Raw genomic sequence first — 5,456 nt, 5'->3', positions numbered from 1 at the left:
GGGCCAAGAGCCAGGGACAAAAGTGGGCAGAGCAACACATAGTGATCGGTACAGTTGGCTACAGGGCTGGCCCACCCATGAGGCAAGGCAAGGCAACTGCCTCAGGTGGCAGGATCTAATCTCCAAAGAATGCATCACCTGCTGCTGATGATGCTGCCATGATAACAACAGCTGCCTCAGGGCACTCCTTGTAGGTCAGATCTGCCACCTTCTCAGCAACCCTTTTCAATGTAGCCTCTGGGTGGTCTCCCCCCCCATAGGAAGAAAACAGCAAGGGCTGCCCTCTGGGGTCTCCTGGGCTCTGCACCCATCTAGTGTGCTGCAGAGCAGCCCCCCACCACCCACAAACAACCACCTTTGATTCCCACTTCAACCACCGCATAGGGTGGATTTGACCCCCCCCCCCAAAAAAAACACTTTGTTCCCAATGTTCACTCACCCTTTCTTATCTGGTAGGAGTGAACACCTTTCTGTGGTTTGCATCAGGTGCCAAAGGGCATGTCTCCTTGCTCTGGACAAGCAATATTCATTACAGCACATTCCAGCAGGAGGGGCAGAAGGGGGTGGGGGTGGAAGAACACATCTCTGCAAGCAAAAATACTTGGGTGTGAAGCAGGCCCGGTGGGGGTGTGTGTGGCCTTGGGAGGGATTCAAGGGCCAGATAGAAATGATTGAAGGGCCACATTCAGTCCCTGGGCCTTAGGTTCCCAATCACTGCCATGCATGCATGAACTGCACTAATCCAGAGTTACCTAGTAGCACAGTCCTATGCACACCTACAGCCACGTCTCCTACTTTACCCAGGTCAATTCTCTACTTGCAGGGCTGCCAGAAGACCTCCGTTGGAAGGAATCCTCCATCTGGTTCAAGTGTGGTTTAATGATAAAGAAGAACCAACACAGGCACACACACCAACCAGATAGTTTAATACCCAGTTTATTAGGCTTGGCATGACTGCTAGCTTCCTGAGAATGATCACCGCTGAACTCAGCACTGCTTATTCCCTGCACAGGTTCAACTTGTATATAGCGCTCCGAGATTTAACAAAATACCTTGAGCCAGTTAGAATGCAACCAGGAGCTTTTCACTAGGTATGCAATTTCGTGAAGACATATTAGTCTTTTAAACTGCTAGTATAAGAGCTCCGTCAAAGAAAAGAAAGAGCAGCCTCAGCTGGATTATCTTCCTCATTCTCTGACTTCCTCTGTGCAAACTTGAAAGCCTTGTTGTCACCTCATATGCTTGCCAGAGCAAGGAAACTTTGCCCACTATTCTTGCACTCTGGCAGACGCCCGAAAAAAGTCCCAGAGCTGTGTCCCCCCTTCACTGCACCGCTGTGTAAAACTGAGCATGGTCTGGATTTCACACTTTGCCTCGGATTCTAGTTATCAGCTAATGGGAACAGACAGGATGCTCACTCTCTGCTGTCAAAACAAAGTAGGTCTAAGTGACAGTGCTTCATTTTCGTTGTTGCTCCTTATGGCTTAGTAACCTGCTGCTTACAGGAGCAAAGGATGTAGCACGGGTTGTGTAGCAATGCTCCAAAGTCTTCCAAGAGAGAGAAAATGCAGTGAAGAAAATATTTCCTTGGCATGTCTGTGCAGGACTGAAACCAAAACAAAATCATTGCCTGGCACACAATTGCACAGCAGATGCTCGTTTTAAACAGCAGAAAGGGCAAGAACAACAATTTCAGGTGTCTCTTCCCTTAACAGGGAGTGTGTAGCTGCTGGGGTCACAGCGAATGTTGGCTGCAATGTCACAGCGAAGCCTGGGGGGGCTCAAGACGTTTGGGTGAGCTTTCTGGTTAGACAAGGAGTTGGGTCCAGCTAAATTAGTCCCATTGGAATCAGTAAGAATCAAGTTGGCCACGAGTCGCTTGTCCCATTGCCTTCAATGTGACTAAAACGTGCGGCTCCTTAGGACTTACCTAATAGGATTTGTCTGGGGTGCCTGAAGTGTGAAGCACACCTAAAAGACCATACTAGCTGCAAGCCTCTTTGTAAGCCTGGCTCTTGGTGAGTGAAAAGTAGGAGGGGTGGGGAGGTGGGCTGCAGGAAGGGTAGATGGAGGAAGAAGCAGACTGTTGAGAGTCTGCCTGAAGAACATTTACTGCAAGGAACTGATGGATGGGGAGGCGGGGAGGCAGCAGGGCTGGGGAGTGGGAACTGGAAAGTCTTATCAGGAAGCGAAGCATTTACAAAGGGAGACAGACAGATGGTGGCTGGGGGAAGGGGGACAGACTGAAGGGATGGGGGTGTCTAGAAATGACTAGGATCTGCTAAATCTTAGTGCCACTTTCCAGGATTGTTTTTGTTTAAAAAGTCTGCAGTGCACTATTCTTTTAAGGGAGAGAAGGGTATGCAGTCCAAGCAAGCATTCAATACAGGGCAGTTTCTACCATTCAAGGGTATCTTGCCCTGCCACAAAACTTGCTCTGTCCTCCATAGTTCTTACCGTACATTTATTTGTATGAATCAGAACCTAAAAACGCTGCTGGCTTGAAACAGAGAAACAGTTGAACAACCCATAGGCAACAAAACCCATCGACATAAGTAAACAAATGCATGCTGCATTTAATACAAATAAAAGGAAGTAAAGAGGCCAATGTCTTATTTTTTATTTCCCTTAGAAGATGAGTTAGGAGTTTTCTGTTTGTTTTCAGATACTCCATGCTTTTTATTAAATAGGGTTTAAAAACAACAACAGGGAGACAAAAGCAAGTAAACAGGCAAGCAAGCAAGTAGGTAGGGCATTTGCAACCAAAGTATAAACCAAATTTTCACAACTTGGATCCATCTGCATTAGTTCTGCTGTTGGTATGTTACACCCATGTTTGGGGGACTATGGACCCATCTGGGAATTTAAGAGATCACCTCTTTCCCCACAGAGAGAGAACAACTGCACATGCAGGTACAGAGCTTTCTCAAGGAGTCTGGGATAAAAGTCAGGCCCAGTGGGGACAAAATAGATCTTCTTGAATTTGCATGATTATTTTTTACTGCATTTATATCCCACCTTTCCTCTAAGAAGCTCATGGTGGCATACACAGTTCTCCCCTCATTGCTTCACCCTGAGCAGTGCTAAACCACTGAGCCTCTTGGGCTTGGTGATCGGAAGGTTGGTGGTTCAAATCCCTGAGACGGGGTGAGCTCCTATTGCTCTGTTCCACCTTCTGCCAACCTAGCAGTTTGAAAGCACACCAGTGCAAGCAGATAAATAGGTACCTCTGCGGTGGGAAGTTAAACAGTGTTTCAGTGCACTCTGATTTCTGTCATGGTGTTCCATTGTGCCAGAAGTGGTTTAGTCATGCTGGCCACATGACCCGGAAAGCTGCCTGTGAACAAATGCCGGCTCCCTCGGCCTGAAAAAGAGATGAGCGTCGCAACCCCCTAGTCGCCTTTGATTGGACTTAACTGTCCAGGGGTCCTTTACCTTTACCTTTTTTCCTCAGCATGGGCTCCCAGCTTCATCACTTCCAGCCTGGCTGGCTCCCCTTCTGGCTGGAAGTTTCCCTGACCTCTCCTCACAGAGCTTCTCTACTCAAGCAAATACGAGCCCCATATAGTTCCCTAAAAAGGAAAGGGGGAGGAAAATTTGCGAGTAATCTGTTCTCACAGCAATACCTTGGCTTTTCAACATTATATTCTCATCTTAAGGAAAGCAATATTCTTTCCATGTGCCTTAACTATTTTTCTTGTGCTGGAGTGCATACCTCTGGATTGCAAGAAAAGGAATCAAACAGGTTTCTCCCCCTACAAAAAGGATCACTTCAATATTTGTGCAGTGATCACAAGCAGTACTACTGGGGTAAATGCAGAGTGTGTTTGTGTGCAGCTCCAATTACCTGGGGGGTGGGGGAAGGAAAAGCATTGTCTTGTGGATTTTCTGCAGAATTCCCTCGTGGATTTGCCTAAATAATGAAAAGATTGCCATTTCTTTGAACTCAGGAACATGTAACATACAAGTTGCCAGTTAGCACCTGTCTTATTTCGTGGGGTGGGGTGGAGGGAAGAGAACAGCTGCAGAATGAACAGGGCTTGAGATAGCCTGAAAGGTAAATATTGAAAGTCTAGCAAACATGCAATCGTTAAGCTTCGCAGAACAAACGTTTGATAATGGTTTAAATGCCAGGAGCTAAGGGAAATTGAACAGATGAACTTTGGGGTGCCTGGTGCTCTGTGAAATCAGTATCTGTTTTCTGACGCCAAACCTCGCTACCAATACAATCCCGCCTACATCTGCCTGCCACATCTGTCCACATTTAATCTGCCTTTCCATTTTGGCATACAATTCATCTCCGAGCTATCTGCAGCCCTCTGTAATCACCAGTTCCATCACTCAGCCACCCTCAGCATTGTTTCCATGTGTATCCTTCTTTCTAGGTCTGTCTTTTAATGAGAGGTCTTCACTGTACTGGTTTAGCAGTATTGACAGTTGGAACTGCAGTGATCAGTTTGGTAGCACAGTGAAACCTTGGTTTAAGAACAGTCCTGTTTACGAACGATTTGGTTTACGAACTCCGCAAAACCAGAAGTAGTGTCCTGGTTTGCGAATTTTACCTCGATCTAAGAACGGAATCTGAAAGGTGGAAGGGCACCAGTGGTGGGAGACCTCATTAGGGAAAGTGTGCCTTGGTTTAAGAATGGTTTCGGTTTAAGAACGGACTTCCAGAATGGATTTAAGTTCATAAACCGAGGAACCACTGTATAGTGGTACCTTGAGTGGTACCTTGATAGTCAAACGGCTTAGTTGTCGAACAAATCAGCTCCTGAATGTCGCAAACCAGGAAGTGAGTGTTCCGGTTTGTAAACGTTTCTTGGAAGCCAAATGTCTGACGCAGCTTCCGTTTGAGTGCAGGAAGTTCCTGCAGCCAATCAGTTGGTTTTTGAACGGTTTTGGGAGTTGAACGGACTCCCGTAATGGATTAAATTTGAGAACCAAGGTACTACTGTATTGAAGATAAACCCCTTTTAATAAGTGACCAGCTACTGAGGCTGGAAAATAACTGCTTTCTGAAACTGGTACAGCAGTACAGCAGACTTCCACTCATGCCTCTCCCATATTGGTCACTACACCCACAGCAGGCATTGTAACATTCAAACAGTTTGACTTCACCCCCAAAGGCACACTCCTTCATTGTCTCCTGAGACAGACAGATGCCAACAAATGTATGGTCTTCTCTACCAATGCATCTGACGAAATAAGACTCTTTCCTTAAAATGTTCATGCCAAAGAAGAAGAAGAAGACAAAGACTTTAAGGTTCCAATTTCCTTCCCTTCCTCTTGAAAAAGTCTAGGAATTTGGAGTGTTTTGCATTGTAATAAAAATGCTTTAAAAATTTGATAGGAAAATATCCTTCTTGGATTAAGTTATGTATATATTTTGAAGCTGATGTTTGGAAAAATCCCTGGAAAGGCATGAGATTGTTCTTAAACAGAACATGAAAAATTTG

General features: G+C 45.8%; 1 long non-coding RNA gene across 2 annotated transcripts; it reads right to left on the bottom strand.

The window, feature by feature from the left end:
• Nucleotides 1-918: 918 nt before the first annotated feature.
• Nucleotides 919-3,581, bottom strand: LOC309532058. 2 transcript variants are annotated; one of them, XR_014219564.1, is made up of 2 exons: nucleotides 3,442-3,581; nucleotides 919-1,771 (listed from the first exon to the last, which is right to left on the bottom strand). It is a non-coding gene; the product is annotated as an uncharacterized lncRNA (long non-coding RNA). The 2 variants fall into 2 exon arrangements; XR_014219565.1 differs by having other exon boundaries at nucleotides 919-1,606.
• Between the last annotated feature and the right edge of the window lie 1,875 nt (nucleotides 3,582-5,456).

Source organism: Podarcis vaucheri (genome assembly GCF_965113315.1).
Source record: "Podarcis vaucheri genome assembly, chromosome: 5".
Lineage (NCBI taxonomy): Eukaryota > Metazoa > Chordata > Lepidosauria > Squamata > Lacertidae > Podarcis > Podarcis vaucheri.
The sequence above is the reverse complement of the archived record's forward strand: the minus strand, read 5'-3'. Positions and strand labels throughout refer to the sequence as shown.